The 24,248-nt window shown below is 41.5% G+C and overlaps 1 long non-coding RNA gene across 1 annotated transcript in view; it reads right to left on the bottom strand.

The window, feature by feature from the left end:
* The window catches only part of LOC129493058 (uncharacterized), an 83,096-nt gene extending 62,247 nt beyond the window's left edge, over nt 1-20,849 (bottom strand). The window contains exon 1 of the long non-coding RNA XR_010114441.1: nt 20,292-20,849. This is a non-coding gene — a long non-coding RNA (uncharacterized lncRNA). The remainder of the gene's footprint in view (nt 1-20,291) is intronic.
* Between the last annotated feature and the right edge of the window lie 3,399 nt (nt 20,850-24,248).

The following is a 24,248-nucleotide window of genomic DNA, read 5'->3' on the forward strand; positions in this document are numbered from 1 at the left end:
ACATGAGAAAAAAGTATTTTTCTACTTTGAAAGCCCACAAGGCCGGGCGCGGTGGCTCACATCTGTAATCCCAGCACTTTGGGAGGCCGAGGCGGGTGGATCACGAGGTCAGGAGTTCAAGACCAGTCTGGCCAATATAGTGAAACCCCATCTCTACTAAAAATACAAAAAATTAGTTGGGCATGGTGGCGGGTGCCTATAATCCCAGCTACTTGGGAGCCTAAGGCAGGAGAATCGCTTGAACCCAGGAGGCGGAGGTTGCAGTGAGCGGAGATCATGCCACTGCACTCCAGCCTGGGTGACAGTGCGAGGCTCTGTCTCAAAAAAAAAAAAAAAAAAAAAAAGAAAGCCCACAATATAAGCTCATTCTTTCAGTATCCAGTCCTACAACCTCACCTGGAGTATTTTTAGCCTAAGCCAATCTTTCAATATTTACTTTGTGTATGTAAATAACACATGTTCCTGTAAGTAGTGCTAGTTACACTCTAAAAAAGCCTTGATTCTAATTGCCCTACTGTTGTCATTCACGTCTTGAAGGTTCCAGCTCAAGTTTCCTGCGTGACTGGAGGCACTGCCCTCATTCTATTTGATTCATTATGAATAACACAAGGATAATGATGCCTGTAATTACTGACAATTTGCCACCTTATTTGAAGTTCTCAAAAGCAAAACGCTCCAAATGTATGCTCATAATTGTTTATTAGTTGGTCAGGTTACAAAGCCAATTTTTGTTTCCTCAAAATTAAATGGCATTTGTTCATTTTTTTTTTTTTTTTTTTGAGTGACAATGTTTCTAAGTTAAACCCAGGAGGCTAGGCTCAGTGGCTCATGCCTGTAATCCTAGCACTTTGGGAGGCCGAGGTGGGCAGATCACTTGAGGTCAGGAATTCAAGACCAGCCTGGCCAACATGGCGAAACACCGTCCTACTAAAAACACAAAAATTAGCCAGGTGTGGTGGTGGGCACCTGTAATCCCAGCTACACGGGAGGCTGAGGCAGGAGAATCGCTTCTACCCAGGAGGCCAGGGGGTTGCAGTGAACCAGGATCACAACACTGCACTCCAGCCTGGGTGACAGAGCGAGACTCTGTCTCAAAAAAAAAAAAAACCAAAAAAACCCACAGTGTATATGCATGGATACATAAACTGAAAAGTACCATTACTAATGAAAAGTCAGCATGTAACAACTGTTGTTTTAGGATAATTATTACTAATGTTGAAAATAATCAAATCTCACCAAAGAAAAAGAGATTATTTTCCTTATAAGGCAGATTATGTGTCTCAGTGATAGTGATTCAAAAATGATCATTTCAAATTGCTTAAGATTCTTGAGGATCCAATGTCTAAAGTTCTCTCTGCTCCCTGGCCTTCTCATTTCGTACTATATTATAGATTAAATCTCCTAACATTGTTTTGAAAACCTTTGTCTGGCCTTCCTTCTGACTCTATGTTCTATTTTTTACATAGTAAATTTATTGACAGTTTGATACCTAAAGCTCCATGTCTATTTTCATCCAACTCCATAGTAACAAAACCAGTGTTTAGTTACATTGGTTTAGTTACATTAAGAACATTGTAGCCAGGCGCAGTGGCTCATGCCTGTAATCCCAGCACTTTGGGAGGCCGAGGCACAGGGATCACCTGAGGTTGGGTGTTCGAGACCAGCCTGACCAACATGGAGAAACCCCGTCTCTACTAAAAATACAAAATTAGCCGGGTGTGGTGGCACATGCCTGTAATCCCAGCTACTAGGGAGTCTGAGGCAGGAGAATCTCTTGAACCTGGGAGGTGGAGGTTGCAGTGAGCAGAGATCACGTCATTGCACTCTAGCCTGGGCAACGAGAGTGAAACTCCGTTTCAGAACACACACACACACACACACACACACTCACTGTAAAACATTAGACCAAAGACAAAAACATAGCCAAGAAGAAATTGCTTTCTAGCACCTACTCTGAGTCAGTCTGGTACATTTGATCTAGATTCCATCATCAACATTTTTGTAATAGAATTAGCTGTGCCCTTTAAATCACTCCTCTTGGAGAAATGACATAAAGTTGATGGTAAAATTGTGCATTATCCTGAAAGAACTGCTCAAGATGTAATGGTAAAGACAAATAATTGCCTAGACTAAAATCCAAAGGGAAGACAAATTATGGGATCAAGTGGAGCTTTCCATGACTTGAGCAAAACTATTACTTCCATCAAGGGAGCAATTCCCCTTCCCAGCAGGAAACTCACCTAAACTTCCCTGAGTCACTTGCAAACAATGTTGTTATAAATGTGACATGAACTGTCATCCACAATCATAATCCCATAATTTTTAATGTTAATTTTAAGCCCCCTATGATTATTTCATGGGCCTACAAGTTATCTGGATAAAGACGACAGACTCCAAATGATATTTAGCCAAGTGACAGTAACCCTGAAGATCCCTGCCTGGGAAGGCTGACCACCACTGCATAATTACTTACATGTTTACATGTCAGTTTCCCCAGCACCTATCATTATAATGTTCAGGTGTTGTAACACATCAAATATTACAACAGGAGAGACTGCCAAAGACTTACGCATGCTACAAAGACACAATCTCCTTGGCAAATGATTCAGACAATTAAAATGACAATAACATCAACAAAGTTGGTAAACCAAACCTAGTGTTAAAAAAAAAAAAAATGAAGCTTTACTGTATAGAAAAAGAAAAGATTCTAGCCTAGAATCACAGAACTCTATACAAAGTTGGAAAGTGCCTTAGAGGTCATCCAGTTCAGCTACCCACTTGATGAAGAAATTTATTCTACAAAGTTCTTGACAAGTGGTTATTCAGCCTCCCCTTGTTTATATCCAGCATCCCAATGCAAACTACTGCCACTGAGCCAAAATTTACTTTGCTGAAACTTGCACTCATTGACTCTGTTTTGTAGAGCTTTTAAATCAATTCTGTCACTCCCTTTACTAGTTTAGTTGGGTTTTAAAAAAATACATTATAATAATAATAGCAAGCATTTATTGAATACTTACTATATGCTAGGTATTGGACTAGGTGTTTTTATATGAACTATCTTATTTATTTAGTGATTATGAGCATAAACTCTGGAGCCAGATTGTCTGAGTTAGAATTCCAACTCTGCCATTTATTAGCTGTAATCATTGGACAAGTCATTTAACCTCTCTATGCCTCAGTTCCTCAACAATATAAAATAGGGATAAACAAAATACTAATGGCTACCTAGTAGGATTATGAAAATTAAATGCCAGTGATGTAAAGTGTTTAGAACAGTGCCTAGCATATGATAAAAACTGTAAAAATGTTGTTGTGCTGCTCATTGTTAGTATTATTATTATTATTTGAGACGGAGTCTTGCTCTGTCACCCAGACTGGAGTGCAGTGGCGTGATCTCAGCTCACTGCAACCCCTGCCTCCAGGGTTCAAGTGGTTCTCCTGCCTCAGCCTCCAGAGTAGCTGGGACTAAAGGCATGCGCCACCATGCCTGGCTAATTTTTGTATTTTTAGTGGAGATGGGGTTTCACCACGTTGACCAGGCTGGTCTTGAACTCCTGACCTCAGGTGATCCGCCCGCCTTGGCCTCCCAAAGTGCTGGGATTACAGGCATGAGCCACCATACCTGGCCTATTATTACACCCATTTTACAGATAAAAAGATTGAGGTTTAGTAAAAAGGTTGGGCAACTTGAGGATGGGATTTTCAATTATCCTTGTTAGATCACATCTGAAATCAGTTTATTACCCAAAGTGTTTGCTATTTATTGTGCATTTGCTATTTTATTTAGCTTTGCACATTAGTCTATTTTCTTTTTTTTCAGACAGGGTCTCACTATATTGCCCAGGCTGGTCTTAAACTCCTGAGCTCAAGTGATCCTCCTGCTTCAAAGCCTCCTAGTAGCTGAGATTACAGGCACAGGCCACCAGGCCTGGCTTTAGTCTATTTTTAAACAGATTCAGTTCCAGGAACTCTTTCCAGTGTTTGTCCTCCCGTGAAACAAAACAATCTCGCATTAATCCAGAGATGGTAAAGGTATGTTTGGAAAACAATATTGCAAAATATATCAACAATCATAAAATTGTTCAAAGCATTTTTTTTTGAGACTGAGTCTTGCTGTGTTGCCTAGGCTTGACTGGACTGCAACAGCTATTCACAGGCACAATCATTGCACACTACAGCCTCGAGCTCCTGGGCTCAAGCAATCGTCTTGCCTCAGTCACCCAAGTAGCTGGGACTGCAGACACACACACCTCCATATCCCACTCTCAAAGTCTTAAATTCAATAATCTTTCTTATGAAAAGCTATCCTCCAGAAATAATTTAACAAAATGAGTAAGCTACAGACTCCCAAATTTTTCTTATAGCATTACCAGTTGAATATACCCCAAATATTAGGGGTATAGCGAGGTAAATTATAATAAATAAACATAAAAAGAAATTATATAATCATTATGATATATAAAATCACGGAAAGAAATTTATGATATAATATTAAATAAAAGGCCAGGCACAGTGGCTCACATATGTAATCTCAACATTTTGGGAGGCCAAGGCAGGAGGACTGCTTAAGGCCAGAAGTTCAAGACCTGGGCAACACAGCAAGACCCTATCTCTACCAAAAAAAGCACAAAAATAAGCTGAGTGTGGTACCCCACACCTGTAGTCCTAGCTACTTGAGAGAATGAGGCAGGAGGATCACTTGAGCCCAAAAGTTTGAGGCAGCAGTGAGCTATGGTAGCACTACTGTACTCCAGCCTGGGCAACAGAGCAAGACACTGTCTCTAAAAAAAAAAAAAAAAAATTAAAGTTAAAATTAAAAAATGTATATATAAAGCCAGGCACGGTGGCTCAAGCCTATAATCCCAGAACTTTGGGAGGGTGAGGTGGGCGGATCATGAGGTCAGGAGTTTGAGACCAGCCTGGCCAACATGGTGAAACCCCATCTCTACTAAAAATACTAAAAAATTAGCCAGGTGTGTTGGCGTGCACCTGTAATCCCAGCTACTTAGGAGGCTGAGGAAGGAGAATCGCTTGAAACCCGGCAGGTGGAGGTTGCAGTGAGCCGAGATCATGCCACTGTACTCCAGCCTGGGTGACAGAGCGAGACTCTGTCTCAAAAAAAAAAAAAAAAAAATATATATATATATATATATATATACACACACACACACACACACACAATATATATATATAATATATATAATATATACTATATATAATATATATTATATATATAAACATATATATAGGCTGGGTGCAGTGGCTCACTTGGACAAGTTTTATACATATGTATGTATATTGTATATATGTGTATATTATTTTATATATATTTATATATTTATATTCATATATAATAATTATATATATATAATAGGAGGTTGAAACTGCGGAGAACCGTGATCACGCCACTGCACTCCTGTCTGGGCAACAGAGTGAGACACTGTCTCAAAAAAATAAATAAACATTTAAAAAGAACCCAGGGCTGGGCACGGTGGCTCATGCCTGTAATCCCAGCACAGCACTTTGGGAGGCCGAGGGGGGCAGAACACCTGAGGTCAGGAGTTCGAGACCAGTCTGGTCAACATGGAGAAACCCCAACTTTACTAAAAACTAAAAATACAAAAAAAATTAGCTGGGCGTGTTAGTGGGAGCCTGTAATCCCAGCTACTCAGGAGGCTGAGGCAGGAGAATCGCTTGAATCTGGGAGGTGGAGGCTGCAGTGAGTCGAGATTGTGCCATTGCACTCCAGCCTGGGCGACAAGAGGGAAACTTTGTCTCAAAACAAAAGAAAGAGGCTGGGCGCGGTGGCTCACGCCTGTAATCCCAGCACTTTGGGAGGCCGAGGCAGGCGGATCACGAGGTCGGGAGATGAAGACCATCCTGGCTAACACGGTGAAATCCCGTCTCTACTAAAAATACAAAAAATTGACAGGCATGGTGGCGGGTGCCTGTAGTCCCAGCTACTCGGGAGGCTAAGGCAGGAGAATGGTGTTAACCCGGGAGGCAAAGCTTGCAGTGAGCCGAGATTGTGCCACTGCACTCCAGCCTAGGTGACAGTGCGAGACTCTGTCTCAAAAAAAAAAAAAAAATTGAAAAATTAGCTGGGCGTGGTGGTGGGCGCCTATAGTACCAGCTACTCGGGAGGCTGAGCCAGGAAAATGGCATGAACCTGGGAGGCAGGGCTTGAGGTGAGCCGAGGTTGAGCCACTGCACTCAGCCTGGGCAACAGAGCGAGACTCTGTCTCAAAAAGAAAAGAAAAGAAAAGAAAAGGAAAGAGAGAAAAAAGAAAAGAATAGAAAAGAAAAAGAAAGAAAAGAAAAGGAAAGAGACAAAAAAGAAGAGAAAAGAAAAGAAGAGAAAAGAATAGAAAAGAAAAGGAAAGTAAAGAAAAGAAAAAAGAAAGAAAAGAAAAGAAAACTGACTACCACATGTTCTCATTTATAAGCGGGGGCTAAATGATGACAAATGATGAAAACGAAGAAGTCAGCAACAGACACTGGGGCTTCCTTAAGGGTGGAGGGTGGGAGCCAGGAGGGGGGCAGAAAAAACAACTATTGGTTAGTAAGTTTAATACCTGGGTGGTGAAATAATGTGTACAACAAACCCTCATGACACAAGTTTACCTATATAACAAACCTGCACATGTACCCCTAAACCTAAAATAAATTAAAAAAAAAAAAAAAACACTTAATAAAGTCACAATCCCCAGGAAAACAAAAAGCTACACATCTGGAGAATCTAGTACCCCAAGATTAATTATACAATGTGGTAGCAAGTGGTGCTAAGAACTATTAAGCTGATTTTAATAAAAAGGGCAAATATCTCTGATTCCATTTTTTCCAATAAATTCCTATAAGCAGGTGCAAGAACACAGTACACTTAGTTTCCTTGTGTTGAGCTTCCTTTTTTTTCTTTTTAGAATCTTTGAGCCATTACTGTGATTAAAATAGCACTGTATGCTATGTTTTGTTTTTGTCATTCAAGAGAAATGTAAATAATGCATTATCAAAGTATCTAAATATCTGAAACAACTGTTGATATGCTGAAAGATTATGTGGATGAAAATAAGCCAGTCTAAATGTAAATAAATTAATAAAATATGTAAGAACAATTAAAACTGGCCTTTAATGTTGAGATATTAAGAAATAAGAATATGAGATTACATATATATAGAGAGAGAGAAAGAGAGAGAGTAGTCTCTGCTTGACTCATAAAATTAGAGAACACTACAGCTCTCCAAGCCCAGATATCTGTGGGCTCTCTGCTGTCCACAGTACAAAGAATCTGGCATGTACATTATGCAAGAGTGGAAACCAAGCCCAAACAGATCAGGGAAATAGTACTGTTTAAATTGTCATGCCAGCAATAGCACAACTGAAAATGACACCCCCACAGCATTGTTTTCTCTGCACAGTGAATTTCACAAGTGCTCTCTCATAGAGGGAGACATCTATGCATGCAGCTTCCTCCTCCTCTGGGCCTCTCTCTGAGTGTAATAAAGGAAAGAAGAGAGAGAAGCTGATCTGTTAGGTCTCCACAAGGCAGGCTTGTCAGATTTCCATGATGCCAGGCCAGCGGGTACTGTGGCAAAATCACACTGTGGGCCAACAACGGAGATAACTAACCGATTGCCTTCTAAGGCAGTCTGCCTTGCAAATGGTCTTGAAGTTGTGAACAAAAGCCCTAGGGGGTTGCAATGGCCAAGTCCTGGCTTTAGATTAGCTAGCTGAGGAAGAAGGAGCCCGGCAAGTGTTGATGACAATCTACTCCACCCACTCACCAGCTACTGGCCCTCCTCAGCCTCTCTTTCCTGTTTCTTTCTCTCACAGTCTTGACCATGGACTTCTATCTTTGCACTTTCCTTTTCTAAGTTTTCTTTAGAAACCAAAGTGGGGAGGGTGAAAAAGAGGATCTTAGGCAGAGATGAAAAAGTTAGTTTAGTGGCAGAAAAGAACAATGAACTAAAGGATATGGAATAATTGAGAAAGAGCCAAATAAAGAGAATAGCCATTATGGACTGAATTGTGGTTCCTTAACAACTCAAAATCAGGTACTCTTACAGAGAAAAGAAATGCCTCCTTTTGGCAGAAAAATCGGTAACTCACTATTGCACTGTTTATTGCACAATTTATCATCAATGGAACTTATGAGTTAACACAGGACATTCAGCACTTTAGGTCCTGTTAGTCCAGAATCCCAGCATGTTGGACTATGGAAATATTTTTACTAGGGTCACAAAGGGTTAAGCATGGAATTAAAAAGAAAAGGGAAGAGAGCCAAGTACAGTGGCTCACGTCTGTAATTCCAGCTATTCAGAAGGGTTCCTTGAGCTCAGAAGTTCAAACCCAGCCTGGGCAACACAGTGAGACCCTGTCTCTAAAACATAAAGAGGAAGGGAAGACATATGGAATGAAAACAGCATTGCTGAAATTCATTTTTATTAAATAACCCAACATTTTTAAATGGGGATATGACAATAAAATATTCTGGCTGAGAGGGGCTAAGGAGTGCTGTGTTAAAAACAGTGACTTCTAGCCGGGCACGGTGGCTCACGCCTGTAATCCCAGCACTTTGGGAGGCTGGGGCGGATGGATTACCTGAGGCCAGGAGTTCGAGACCAGCCTGGCCAACATGGTGAAACCCTGTCTCTACTAAAAATACAAAAATTAGTCAGGTGTGGTGGCACATGCCTGTAGTCCCAGCTACTCAGGAGGCTGAGGCAGGAGAATTGCTTGAACCCAGGAGGTGGAGGTTGCAGGGAACTGAGACCGTGTCACTGCATTCCAGCCTGGGGCAACAGAGTAAGACTCCGTCTCAAAAAGAAACAAACAAACAACAACAACAACAAAAAAACAGTGACTTCCTTTTCTCAGAAAAGGGAATTTGTGTCAGCGAATGGTTCCTATGGCCCATTTATCAGAAGAGATTCAATTGTAAAGACTCAGAAAAGAGGCCTCTCAATTATCTTTAGACTAAAGGAACAGTGATTAATTCTGAGACATTACAGATGGATGTGTGGGTAAACAAACGTGGGCAGGAGGAAGGTTAAGAAATGCTACCGCTGCTATTATGCCTGGCGTACAATTTTTTTCTTCTAGACCTAATCATCCTAGCATCAAAAACAAAAGCTGAGGGATTAAGCTGTGTTCCAAGAACAGTTTTGATAATATTAATTACGTTGGTAAACTCAGAAACAACAAACAAAAATAAATCAAGCCATTTTTCAGCTCCATTGAAAAGGCAGCATTTGCCAGATGGAAAAGGCCTCAGCAACAGAGGAAAAATTGCTTTCAATCTTCTAAAGAAAGTCTAACCATGAAGACCAAAGAAGACAACTGAAAGTCTAGAATAAAGTCTTGCTTTACTCTATTTAATAAATTTTAATAAATACGGTGGTCCTTTGTAAGGAAAAAAAAAAAACACTTTAATGACCGATGTCTGTTGATTCTCTGGAATTATATGACAAAGTTATGTAACAAGAATTTGCCTCATACATCTGTGCAGTGAACTAAAAAAGTAAAAAAATAAAAAGAATTTGCCTCAAACTTAGTCATTTGGGCAGTCATCAAGGAAGGAACGCCAAGACTTTTTAATAACCTAATGTCTTCAGAAGCAAAGACCAGTCAGACAAGTTTCCAGATAGAGATAAAAATAAATTCAAAAAAAAAAAAACAAAAAAGAGATCAGCATTAAATGGATAAGATGGAGTTTGCCAATAAAAAGAAGATGAGTAATTCTTGTTCCAGGTGAATTAAAAACTCACTGTTCAATTAAAAACAAATTACATTTCTGAAAGAACCACTGGGTTAAAAATAATAATAAAATAATAAATAATAATAAAAAAACTCAAATTAAAAACTCAACAAATCAATCAAATGAATTAAAAACAACACAAACTCTCCATTATCATTTAGGTGTCTAAACATGCTACCTCATCAGATCATTCTGGATTATAAACAGAACAATAATAGCTCATACGTATGATTTTCTTTCACATCAAGATGTAAAATGGTTCAGAGAAATTATCTCATTAATCTTATACCACTTTGAAGAATAGGTAGTAAAACAAGAATTTAAAGCCAGCACTACCAGTTCAAAAACTGCTAACCTAACCACCTCATTGGATTAAGGCTGAGCCACCATTTGGGTGCATTACAGTCAGTGAAAAGATCACCCAAGGTATGGAGTTCAAGACCACCCTGGCCAACAAAGCAAAACCCCATCTCTACTAAAAATACAAAAATTAGCCTGGCATGGTGGTGCACACCTGTAATCCCAGCTACTTGGGAAGCTGAGGCACGGGAATAACTTGAACCCTGGAGGCAGAGGCTGCAGTGTTCATGGCTGAGATCATACCACTGCACTCCAGCCTGGTGACAGAGACCCTGTCACAAAGAAAAGATTTTTTTAAAAAGTATATACACTGTAGGCAGGGTGCGGTGGCTCATGTCTATAATCCCGGTACTTTGGGAGGCCAAGGTGGGCGGATCACCTGAAGTCAGGAGTTCAAGACCAACCTGGCCAACATGGTGAAATCCTGTCTCTACTAAAAATACAAAAATTAGCCAGGTGTGGTGGTACACGCCTGTAATCCCAGCTACTCAGGAGGCTGAGGCAGGAGAATCACTTGAACCTGGGAGGCGAAGGTTGTAGTGAGCCAAGATTGCAGCACTGCACTCCAGCCTGGGCAACAGAGCGAGACTCCGTCTCAAAAAAAAAAAAAGTATATACACTATACACTCTAGAACATTGTTTTCTAAGCTGTGGGCCACAAGTCTTAGGTCAAAAGCCATGTTCGAGTTATCTTCCTTGAAGCCATTGAATGCGTCTCTCGTGTAACCATTACAGTGCAGTCTTCTCTAGCCTGGTGGTGTCAAAGGTAAAAATGATACATTAATATGCAATGCATATAGGAAAAGGCCATCTGAGGTCCCATTTTGAGATTCCTTCCATCCCCGGTATAGTTGGAGGTTGCATCCCAGTGGTGATGTCTGCTAAGACAGATCTCTGGCTCTGCTGTGTTCATTCATTTACAGATTCATTCATCGGTGACTTCAACAGCTGGTTTAAGGGAACATTGACCACACCCATTTTATTACCATCATTTCCTTTAGAAAATCGTTTCCATTCAAGCCCGCTAATCTCCAATTCCAACTAGATGATCACCTCTAAGTCATTTTTATATCAAAATTCTAGAGACACTGGCCAGGTGTGGTGGCTCACGCCATTGCACTCCAGCCTGGGTGACAGAGCAAGACTCCGTCTAGAAAATTCTAGGCTGGGCACGGTGGCTCACGCCTGTAATCCCAGCACTTTGGGCGGCCAAGGCGGGAGGATCACGAGGTCAGGAGTTTGAGACCAGCCTGGCCAACATAATGAAACCCGTCTCCACTAAAAATACAAAAAATTTAGCCAGGTGTGGTGGTATTTGCCTGTAATCCCAGATACTCAGGAGGCTGAGGCTGGAGAATCGTGTGAACCCAGGAGGCGGAGGTTACAGTGAGCCGAGATCGCACCATTGCACTCCAGTCCGGGGGACAGTGCAAGACTCCGTCTCAAAAAACGAAAAAAAGAAAAAAAATTCTAGGTCAGGCGCAGTGGCTCATGCTTGTAATCCCAACACTTTGGGAGGCCGAGGTGAGTGGATCACCTGAGGTCAGGAATTAGAGACCAGCTTGGCCAACATGGTGAAACTCTGTCTCTACTAAAAATAACAAAAAAATTAGCTGGGCGTGATGGTGAGTGCCTGTAATCCAGTTACTCAGGAGGCTGAGGCAGGAAAATTGCGTGAACCCGGGAGGCAGAGGTTGCAGTGAGCCAAGATTGCACTATTGCACTCCAGCCTGGGCAACAAGAACAAAACTCTGTCTCAAAAAAAAACAAAAAAAGAAGAAAAAGAAAAAAATTCCAGAGATACCATTGCATTTACTTTTTACAAACATTTCTTTTTTAGGCACTGGGCTGAACACTGGTTGGATGGTGCCTGCTTGGGCTGAGGTGGAGACAGGCTGGAGTTAGGAAGAGAATTCTTATTTCTCACAGTTGGGAAAGACCTAGAAAAGGATCCAGGATGTAGATGTTCCTAGGCATTCTCAATTTTGCAAAGCTGGAAGGTGTTACTTTATTAGATTCCCACAATGTGCCTTTCAGAAATGACAGTTAACAATTATTGGGTGCCAAAATACATACATGGTTTTTTATTTACATGCATCTAATACTGATTCTGTCCCTAATATAGAGCAGACACTCTACAAACACACTGAAACATTTGCAATCAGGTAGACTGTGACTCGCAAAGAGGTGGGAAGAACTTTCCCAAGATTACACACTAGTACCCCTAACTCCCATTCTGCATGAGCTGTTGATGCTACTCTTCCACATATCCTCACATTCTGGAACCCTTCAAAATGACAGTAATTACTTTGGAGGACAGGTCCTCTATGATGTAATAAAAATAACTCTTGACTGAGAATTCTGTTCTTGTCTCAGCTCTACTAATTAGCCCTGTGAACAAGGACAAATGTCTTTACCTCACCACCTCTCAGTTTCCTCATCTAAAAAATGCTAACATGAAATGGAATGCTCTCAAAAGTACCTTTTATTCCTAAAATTCAAAGGTATAAGAAATATATATTCTATGCTGGGTGCACTGGCTCACGCCTGTAATCCCAGCACTTTGGGAGGCCAAGGCAGGTGGATCACCTGAGTTCAGGAGTTCAAGACCGGCCTAACCAACATGGTAAAACCTCGTCTCTACTAAAATACAAAAATTAGTCGGGTGTGGTGGCGCATGCCTGCAATCCCAGCTACTCAGGAGGCTGAGGCACGAGAATGGCTTGAACCCAGGAGGCAGAGGTTGCAGTGAACTGAGATAGTGCCACTGCTCTCCAGCCTGTGCAACAGAGCATGACTTCGTCTCAAAAAAAAAAAAAAAAAAAAAAAAAGAAGTATATATTCTAAATTAAGGAATATATAAATATATATTTGAAATTATGGGACATGTCATAATTCAAATTATGTCTTAGTCTATAATGATGTATTTGAACATGAGTATATCTTAAAGGAAAACCCCAAGAGTTTTTGTTTGATAGAGGGCTTTAAAATACTGGCTTTAAAAAAAAATAAAAAATTAAATTAAATATTGGCTTTTAATAAAATGAATCAACTTAAAAAATATCTGGCTGGGTGTGGTGGTGTAGGTCAATAATCCCAACGCTTTGGAAACCTGAGGCAGAAGGATCACTTGAGGCCAGGAGTTCAAGACCATGGGGCAATGTAGCAAAACCCCATCTGGATTTTTATTTTTATTTTTTTTAGACTGAATCTTGCTCTGTCACCCAGGCTGGAGTGCAGTGGCATGATCTCAGCTCACTGCAACCTCCACCTCTGGGTTGAAGCAATTCTCCTGCCTCAGCCTCCCAAGTAGCTGGGATTACAAGTGCCTGCCACCAAGCCCAGATAATTTATTTTTAGTAGAGACGAGGTTTCACCATGTTGCCTAGGCTGGTCTCGAACTCTTGACCTCAAGTGATCCGCCCACTTCAGCCTCCCAAAGTGCTGGGATTATAGCTGTGAGCCACTGTGCCCAGCCCCCATCTTATTAAAAAAAAAATTATCTCATTTCAGTCACCCTTTTCAGGAGGATGAGCCTAGCTCTGGTGATGTCTTGGATTTACAAAGTTCCTCTCTTGAGGGTGAACAGAGATAGGTACTTTCTGCAGTGGCATCAGGACACTTCCTTGACACTGTAACGTGAAGGTGGTGGCAACGGCCAGTGTTGAGGGGAAATGGAGAGTATCTGAAGGACAGGAGGTATGAGTAAGACAGGAGGTATGAGTAAGACAGGTGGTAGCAGAGGAATGGGTGGGACCCACTGACAGAGTGACACTTCCAGCTGGCCAAGCTCATTATCAGTGTTGACTTTGTGTATAGGAAACAAGCTTTATACATATTGGTATGTAACCGGTTCCTTGATATGCCCATCTTGAGTATGCCCACTCAGCCCTTCTTCTGAGCTTATTGTCCCTCCTCCTCCTTCTCTTGCTCAAACTCTTGCCTTTACCTCTTTGAATCCCTGCCTAAGCAATACCTTAAAGTTGGGAGTTCCTGCTTGGGCAGGAGTGGAAACATACTGAAATGAGAATTCTGATTTCTTAAGGCTCTTAAGCTAGGAAAGACCAAGAAAAGGATCCAAAGTGTTGACATTTTTAAATATTCGCAGTTATGTAAAGTTCGATCCCAAAACTACAACAGATACCCATAGTATTAAAAGCTAACATTTATTGAGTGCTTACTAAGTGTTGGGCACTGTTTTAAAGAGCTTATATATGCTAACTAATTTTGTTTTCCCAACAACCACGTGCAATAGGAACTTTTTTTTTTTAAGAGTCAGGGTCTCACTCTGTTGCCCAGGCTGGAGTGGGCAGCCTACGAGTGCAGTGGCTCACTTGTAGCTCATTGCAGCCTTAAACTTTTGGGCTCAAGTGATCCTTTCTCCACTACGCCCAGCTACATTTTAAAATTTTTTGTAGAGATGTGGCTTGAGGTCAGGAATCCATGACCAGCCTAGGCAACACAGCAAGACCCTGTGTCTTAAAAAATAATTTAAAAATTGGCCCAGCATGGTGGTACATGCCTGTAGTCCCAGCTACTCAGGAGGCTGATGTCAGGGATCTATAGAGCCTGCAAGGTTCGAGGCTGCAGTGCTATGATAATACCACTGCACTCCAGCCTGGGTGACAGAGTGAAACTCAAAACAAACAAACAAAAACCATACTTTTTTGTTGTTGTTCTTGTAGAGACAGGGTCGATATGTTGCCAGGGCTGGTCTCAAATTTCTGGGCTCAAGTAATCCTCCCACCTCAGCCTCCCAAAGTGCTGGGATTATAGGTGTTAGCTGCTGTGCTCGGCGTTCTCGGCCCATACTAAGCATTTAATGTTAGCTGTTGTTATAGGTAGTGTTAGTTCTGCAAAATTAACTCACCCTGAGAGATGATTTAGAAATGTTTTGCTGAGGAAACTTGGAAAATCTCTCAAGTCCAATCATAGGGTAGCAATTAAATGTCTGAGACAGTCCAGGACAGCCCAGCACGAGCTTCAGTATTCCAAGAACCAGGGCTCTCCAGTCTTTCTGTCAGTGTAATCTGAAGATATGTCCCCTCACTCTAGAGCATCCTAGTGCTGTGTATTAAATGAAACACACACACACACACACACACACTACCTTCTTCTAAGGATAAACAATAATTTCCAAAGGTAGTGTACTTCTAATAAGGTATATCAAGAGTAAAAATAGCCCTTTTAATACAAGATGATCAGCACAGAGATGCAGATCACAGTGGAGACGGCACGTCACATTACTGTTGAGCCATACTGGCATCTGTTTGTTGAATTGGTTCCAAGCTTCTAAACTCACACAGCTTATTATCTTGTACACATACCAAGCCAAAATGCTGAAATTGCAGCCTTTTTTCTTTCTTTAAGCAGCATTAGTTTCAGCAGCAAGACATCTGTCATCTCCTATGTTAATTTCTGCAAAGGAATGATTGCAAACATGAGGACTTACTAACTTCCTGTGCTATACTCAGCGCCCAAGGAGTCAGGGGGTGGAGGTAAAAGAATTGTTCTCCAATTGTATAAACGACAACATCTTTGTGTGTCTTCAGAAAAATTTCAGCATTTTTTGCTATAATCAAACTAAACATTTACATGTGCATGGTTTTTCAGGTGTTGGTTGATATATTAACGCAATTGTAAAACATGCCAAACAAAATCATGATAAGCCTATTGACTCAGAGGTGATTAAACCTCTCAATGAATTCACAACTGTTTCAAATGCTTCATTTTCCTGATTAGAGAGCAAAAATAATTGGAGAAATTATCAAAACTAATCACCACTTGAAATGTATTGGATAGGCCTTCCAAAAACGAAACTACATTTGTGAGTTGAGAATTATATTATGGTTAAATCAAATAAGAGATAGGAAGCTGCAAACATTACATTTCACCTTCCTGGGTTGTAATCTAAATCTAAATTTAGATGAATTTTAGATGAATTTTATTTAAATCAATTCCATCCTAAATTATGTGCATCACTGCAGTCATTTGAAATCGTAGACTGAACAGATTCAGAAAAGTACTACTCAGAGATTAGTAGAATGAATTTTTTATAAAACTGCCTTGATTCCCCTTGGAATTCTTAAAAAAGTAAAATAAAAATTTAAAAACTCATCTAGGGGCTGAGCGTGATGGCTCCTTCTCAAAAAAAATAAAAATAAAAATAATTAGCTGGGTATGGTAAATCCCAGCTACTTGGGAGGCCGAAGCAGGAGAATTGCTTGAAACCAGGAGGCAGAGGTTGCAGTGAGCCAGCCGAGATCATCACTGCACTCCAGGCTGGGCAACAGAGGCAGACTCTGTCTCAAAAAAGAAAAAAAGAAAAAAAAAAGAAAAAAAGCACATTTAAAAAAATCCAGAAAAACAAAAATAAAAACTCATCTTGTTCTAATTCTAGAAAAAACATTAGGGAAGTAATTACTTGCAACATTTTACTTGGTGCTAATCAAGTTAAATTTTTAAAATGAGTGTATATAAGAAGAAATGCAGCTTATTGATCCTGAAGTAGATTAGGTGCCGCTGATGCTGTTGAATTGAGAACTTTAGCCAGACATGGGAGTGGAGGACGAGCAAAAGATGCTGACTGGGCCTAGAGATCCCAAGGAGGAGGACAAGGGAGAGTAATGAGTGAATCCCCTAACAACAGTGACAGAGCAATGCCAGCAGGTGGAGAAAAGAGTAAAGGCCTGAGAGCAGCTACAGCTCTGTGATGAGACTTCTTGTATGCAAGCGACTACTGCATGGCCCACAGCAGCTTGAAATAAATGGGCACCAGCTGCAGATAAGACAGGTGATAATAACAGCTCAAAATAAATGGGCAGACTCATTCACCCCAGCCTTCATCACCTAGGCGTCAGGATATTTCCTTACGGTTCTGAATATAACATTTGTTTCCAGTTTTATAACTATGAATTTATGTGAACCTCATGGGTTTATATTTAGGCAAGTAGCTTCTATGTAATTAGCAGTAATTCCATCTTTTTTTTTTTTTTTTTTTTGGACACAGAGTCTAGCTGTGTCACCCAGGCTGGAGTGCAGTAGTGTGATCTCGGCTCACTGCAACCTCCACCTCCTGGGTTCAAACAATTCTCCTGCCTCAGCCTCCCAAGTAGCTGGGACTACAGGCGCCCGCCACCATGCTCAGCTAAATTTTTTTTTTTTGTATTTTTAGTAGAGACGGAGGTTTCACCAGGTTGGCCAGGCTGGTCTTGAACTCCTGACCTCAGGTGATCTGCCTGCTTGGCCTCCCAAAGTGCTAGGATTACAGGCGTGAGCCACTGCTCCCAGCCATGATTCCATCTTAATAAAGTTCTGTGATCTGCAAAAAAAAAAAAAAAAAAAAAAAAAGAAAGAAAAAAGAAAAAAGAAGAAAAAATGCAAAAGATACATTACTTTTTTTTTTTTTTTAAATGGGAGTTTTGCTCTTGTTGTCCAGCTTGGAGTGCAATGGCGCAATCTCAGCTCACCGCAACCTCTGCCTCCCGGGTACAAGTGATTCTCCTGCTTCAGCCTCCCGGGTAGCTGGGATTACAAGCATGCACCACCATGCCCGGCTAATTTTGTATTTTTAGTAGAGATGGGGTTTCTCCAAGTTGGTCAGGCTGGTCTCGAACTCCCGACCTCAGGTGATCCTCCCGCCTTGGCCTCCCAAAGTGCTGGGATTACAGGCATGAACCACCGTGCCTGGCCCAGAAGATATACTTTTAAGAAGTTAAATGAATTATTAATTAGCATTATGAAATTTCATCGTTTCCATCTTAGCCTATATTTCAAATTCATATATTTGTCTTAAAATATGCTTCAGTTTTTTATCCTAAGAAGCCATATCATGTAAGTCAATAATGAATCCATGTGAAATAGTTACATGAAGTTCTAACTCAGAAAACACTCAGAGAAATTATTTTGGCATAAAGAAGCCACTCTTTGGAGGCAACAGAAATTCAGATTCATACTCTGCCACTGTTACAGAGTATGGATATTTATAAAATTTGGGTAACATAATGTCATTTTTAAAATTATCAGCACCACCAGGCGCGGTGGCTCATGCCTGTAATCCCAGCACTTTGGGAGGCCAAGGCGGGCAAGGTCATGAGATCGAGACCATCCTGGCTAACATAGTGAAACCCCATCTCTACTAAAAATACAAAAACTTAGCCAGGCGTGGTGGCAGGCGCCTGTAGTCCCAGCTACTTGGGAAGCTGAGGCAGGAGAATGGCGTGAACCCAGGAGGCGGAGCTTGCAGTGAGCCGAGATCGTGCCACTGCACTCCAGCCTGGGTGACAGAGCGAGACTCTGTCTCAAAAAAATAAATAAATAAATAAATAAAATAAAATTATCAGCACCAGAATCGTATTTCATTGAATATATATCCATTTTCTTGCCCACCTGTGAGCCTGATCAGTCTCTGATGGCAGAGACAGTCTTTTGTTTGTTCAGGGTGTGGTCTTATGTCAGATAGAATAACAGAGCAAAACAGGATGCACGTGTGTGACAAAAACAGGGGAATGCTAGCAATTTTATGGGTTTTATACTTGGTGGTGCTTCATCTTAATTTCCTGTGATTTGATGTCTTAATCTTTAATTGCTCCATGTTGAAATCAGCCACCAGCTGCAGCTAATACAGGTCACAGTAACCTGATGAGTCAGCCTCACACTCCTGAGGCCATTCTGCACATTTGCCAACAACATTCAGAGCAGATGCGACCAAAGGGTCATAACAAGCAGACTGGTCAGTTGACAAAGTTGGCTTAGAGCTGTAGCTTTCTCAAAGAAAGTGTAGACCAGCAGCATCAGCATCACCTGGGAATGTGTTAGTAATGCAATTATTGAGCCCTATACCAGACCTAGGGCATCAGAAACTCTGAAGGTCGGGACCAACAACTTAAGTTTTAACAAGCCATGCAGGTGATCCTCATGTACATTAAGGTTTGAGAATCGCTGGATTAGGTCGGGGTCCCCAACCCTCAGTACTGGTCAATGGCCTATTAGGAACCGGGCTGCACAGCCGGAGGTGAGCCGAAGGCTAGTGAGCATTACTACCCTAGCTCCGCCTCCTATTAGAACAGCAGCAGCATTAGATTCTCATAGGAGCACAAACCCTACTATGAACTGCACATGTGAGGGATCTGGGTTGCGTACTCCTTATGAGAATCTAATGCCTGATGATCTGAAGTAGAACAGTTTCATCCTGAAACCAACCCCTGCCCACTGCCCTCCCCGTCCATGGAAAAACTGTCTTCCATGAAACCAGTCCCTGGTGCCAAAAAGTTTGGGGACCGCTGGATTAGGTGCTTCTCTAATGTCATGATTTTATAGAAATTTGTGAAACATTGATTTTGTGACAAAGCTTCAAAGGCTACTTGAATAAGTAGAGTGATTAAGGAAGTGTTAATAAGACAAACCTGGACAAATTACTTAACTTCAGTTTCCTCGGTAAAGGGAGATTACTAATAGTTCTGATCTCATAGGATCTGTTGTGAGGATTCAACAAGTTAATACACATGAAATGCTCACAAACAGCTCTGGGTGTCCTAAGTATTCAATAAATGGTCCTAGTGAGGGAATTTTATTATCCTCAGTTTTCAAATGAAGGCCCAGGCCGGGCGCGGTGGCTCAAGCCTGTAATCCCAGCACTTTGGGAGGCCGAGGCGGGCGGATCACGAGGTCAGGAGATGGAGACCATCCTGGCTAACATGGTGAAACCCCGTCTCTACTAAAAATACAAAAGATTAGCCGGGCGAGGTAGCAGGCGCCTGTAGTCCCAGCTACTCGGAGAGGCTGAGGCAGGAGAATGGCGTGAACCCCGGGGGGTGGAGCCTGCAGTGAGCCGAGATCGCACCACTGAACTCCAGCCTGGGCGACAGAGCGAGACTCCGTCTCAAAAAAAAACAAAAACAAAAACAAATGAAGGCCCAGAGGTACTAGAAAGGTAAATAATTTACCCAAGTAAATAAAAATTAGAATCCACCCAAATTGCAGGCTTTTCTCCACTCTACCTCCCAGTGGGGGTGGAGTGGAGTATAAACTGGAAGGAATATTCGACACACTAGTGATAGGTTCTCCAGAGTTACTGTCACAATTTAAGGGGGGTAAAAAAGGAACTGAATTGCTTTTTCATTTTTCTCAAACCTTAGGGATCGTTGATGCAATAGCAGAAGGAAAACATTCTTACCTCCTAAAATTACTGCCTTGCTGTCAGCAGTTTGTGGTCACCTGTGCTGGCACACAGACAGCAGCCAAGCGGCCCCACTTCCATCCTAATGGATCTAGCCCTCCGGAGGCTCCCCATTCTGTTACACGTGGTTCTTTATTTCTAGGTGGAAGAGGTTATAAATTCTGCAAAACTGTTATAATTCATTTTCTGCTAGACCAGTTAGCAAGTGTTCTCTAAATACATTATCATTGTGGGTGGTTTTATTGTTATTATCATATTACTAATGTTTAGCAATTCTGTTTCTTCATTCTTGCTCTACTTTTTTTTGAGACGTGGCGCGATCTCAGCTCACTGCAACCTCCAACTCCCTGGTTCAAACGATTCTCCTGCCTCAGCCTCCTGAGTAGCTGGGATTACAGGCACGTGCCACCATGCCCAGCTACTTTTTGTATTTTTAGTAGAGACGGGGTTTCACTGTATTGGCCAGGCTGATCTCGAACTCCTGACCTCGTGATCTGCCCGCCTCGGCCTCCCAAAGTGCTGGGATTACAGGCGTGAGCCACCGCACCCGGCCTCTACTTTGTTTTCTAGGAGAAGTAAGATAGTAGAAATATCTAATATTCTCTTCCTTCCTCCTCAATCTGAACAAATTTTGCAAAATCTAAAGTCTAAAAAGTGTCAGTTGGATGAATGTTAACGACAATAGGGAAGTATTGCTAATTCTTCAGGGCATGATCAATGGCACATCTAGTTTATCTGATATCTAGAACTAATAATTTTTAATCCCTACTTTTTTCATATGACAAAATTACTTTCAGTAACAATCATGAAATCAAATTAATAATAATAACCAGAAAAATACAGTAAAATTTAATTTCTTTTTTACTTTAAAAACATTTTTTAGAAACAGGGTCTCGCTTTGTTACCCAGGCTGGAATGCAATTGTGAGATCATAGTTCACTGCAATCTTGAACTCCTATGCTCAAGAGATCCCCCTGCTTCAGCCTCCAGGCCTGAAATTTTATTTTATTGAACTTCATACATATATAAAGTTTCATGTGTATAAAACATGCCAGTAGGCCATCAGTGGTGGCTTATGCCTATAATCCCACTTTGAGAGGCCAAGGAGGGAGGATTGCTTGAGGTCAGGAGTTTGAGACCAGCCTGGGTAACATAGCAAGACCTCATCTCTACCAAAAATTAAAAAAAAAAAAAAACCAGGCCAGGCATGGTGGCTCACACCTGTAATCCTAGCACTTTGGGATCACAAGTCCTTGATCACAAGGAGTTTGAGATCAGCCTGGCCAACATAGTGAAATCCCATCTCTACTAAAACTACAAAAATTAGCCGGGCATGGTGGCACATGCCTGTAGTCCCAGCTACTCGGGAGGCTGAGGCAGGAGAATCGCTTGAACCCAGGAGGCAGAGGTTGTGGTGAGCCAAGATCGCACCACTGCACTCTAGCCTGGGCAACAGAGTGAGACTCTGTCTCGGAAAAAACAAAACAAAACAAAATAAAACAAAAAAATGCAATACAATTTTAAAAAAATTACACACATGCACAAAATTATAAAGAATTAATACTATTTAGGCCGGGCGTGGTGGCTCACGCTTGTAATCCCAGCACTTTGGAAGGCCGAGGCGGGCAGATCATGAGGTCAGGAGATCGAGACCACGGTGAAACCCCATCTCTACTAAAAAAAAAAAAAAAAAAAAAAAAAAAAAAAATTAGCCGGGCGTGGTGGCGGGCGCCTGTAGTCCCAGCTACTCGGAAAGGCTGAGGCAGAAGAATGGCGTGAACCCGGGAGGTGGAGCTTGCAGTGAGCCGAGATCGTGCCACTGCACTCCAGCCTGGGTGACAGAGTGAGACTCTGTCTCAAAAAAAAAAAAAAAGAATTAATACTATTTGCTGTAATTGCATTAATTGTTAAGGGGAAAATTATACCTACATATTGGTTGTTTATAGTAATGAATAATGATGTTAGCATTTCATTGCAATTAAACAAGAAGAATTCTAGCTAATATAAAGATATTATTTATGTTAACCAGGATAGTTTATTTATCAACTAAAACTACTTAGCCTTCTGTGCAGGAGTTCCAGCCTCTCTAAAGTTACGAGTTCTGGTATTTGTCCCCAATCACTTCATGAGACCCAGCCTTTACGAAACTAGGCCTGACCCATGGCTGAATTCTGTCCACAAAAAGATGTTTAGACTTTAGAAAATGTTGTAAAATTACCAAACAAAAATATTGCACCTCTGTTTCACTGTACCTAATTTTACACTCAAATAAAGAATCCAAGTGGTCGTGCTGAGTGACAGAACTGCTGTAATTCACATTCTTTTTCCTTTCGTCACAATCACCATGCCATCATTGTTCCTTTCAAATCTATCATCTAGATGCAGGAATATTAGTACTACAGGGGTTGGAAACACAAACTGTGTTTCCCTCTCCCCATACCCACTCACTCTAGTTCCACAATTCCAAGCCATTTCCATTTATAATTTATTTTCAAAACTAATGTTTGTATTTCAATCCCAGGACACCAAGGGGCCAAGTGTGTATTTAAAACTCTTTAGTTGGCCGGGCGGGGTGACTCATGCCTGTAATCCCAGCATTTGGAAGGCCAAGGCGGGTGGATCACGAGGTCAGGAGTTCCAGATCAGCCTGACCAACGTGGTAAAACCCCATCTCTACTAAAAATACAAAATTAGCCAGGCATGGTGGCGCGTGCCTGTAATCCCAGCTACTCAGGAGGCTGAGGCAGGAGAATCTCTTGAACCCAGGAGGTGGAGGCTGCAGTGAGCCAAGATGGTGCCATTGCACTCCAGCCTGGGCGACAGAGTGAGACTCTGTCTCAAAAATAAATAAAATAAAATAAAATAAAATAAAACTCTTTAGTCGCCATTGGAACACAATGTTTACTTTAAAATAATCAAAAGTGCTCACTTGGCCAGGTGCAGTGGCTCACTCCTATAATCCCAGCACTTTGGGAGGCCCAGGTGGGTGGATCACTTGAGGTCAGGATTTCGAGATCAGCCTGGCCAACATGGTGAAACCCCGTCTCTACAAAAATATATAAAAACTAGCTGGGTGTGGTGGTGCACACCTGTAGTCCCAGCTACTCTGGAGGCTGAGGCACGAGAATTGCTTGAACCCGGGAGGTGGAGGCTTCAGTGAGCTGTGGTACCACTGCACTCCAGCCTGGGTAACAGAATGAGATTCTGTCTAAAAAAAAAAGAGCTCACTTGAAGCTTATATGTATTATTCAACAGAATGCAACAACTGCTGACAGCGTAAACCCAAAAAAAAAAAAATTTCTTAGCAAGAAGTATTTTATTTTATTATTATTATTATTATTTTTTTTTTTTTTTTGAGACGGGGTCTCACTCTGTCGCCCAGCCCGGAGTGCAGTGGCGCAATCTCGGCTCACTGCAAGCTCCGCCTCCCGGGTTCACGCCATTCTCCTGCCTCAGCCCCCCGAGTAGCTGGGACTACAGGCGCCCGCCACTGCGCCCGGCTAATTTTGTGTATTTTTTTAGTAGAGACGGGGTTTCACCGTGTTAACCAGGATGGTCTCGATCTCCTGACCTCATGATCCGCCCGCCTCGGCCTCCCAAAGTGCTGGGATTACAGGCGTGAGCCACCGTGCCCGACCGCAAGAAGTATTTTATTACTGACATTTTTAGAATTGCTGGTGTATGGTCGGTTTTTATTATATATATTTTTAATTCTTTATAGACAATGTATCCAATTATTCCCTACACCCAGAGCAGACTAATTCCACCGCTTCCCTCTCCACTGGCATATGATTAAGTAGACCAATCCCCTTATTCTTGGTTGATACATGCTGAAATATTTAAAGATGAAGTTTCAAAATGTCTACAACTTAATTTCAAATAGCTAAGAAACACACCCACAAAGCACATAGAGATAATGAAAATATGGGGAAACATTAACAATTGCTGAATATA

This window comes from Symphalangus syndactylus, chromosome 11 (genome assembly GCF_028878055.3).
Source record: "Symphalangus syndactylus isolate Jambi chromosome 11, NHGRI_mSymSyn1-v2.1_pri, whole genome shotgun sequence".
Classification (NCBI taxonomy): Eukaryota; Metazoa; Chordata; class Mammalia; order Primates; family Hylobatidae; genus Symphalangus; species Symphalangus syndactylus.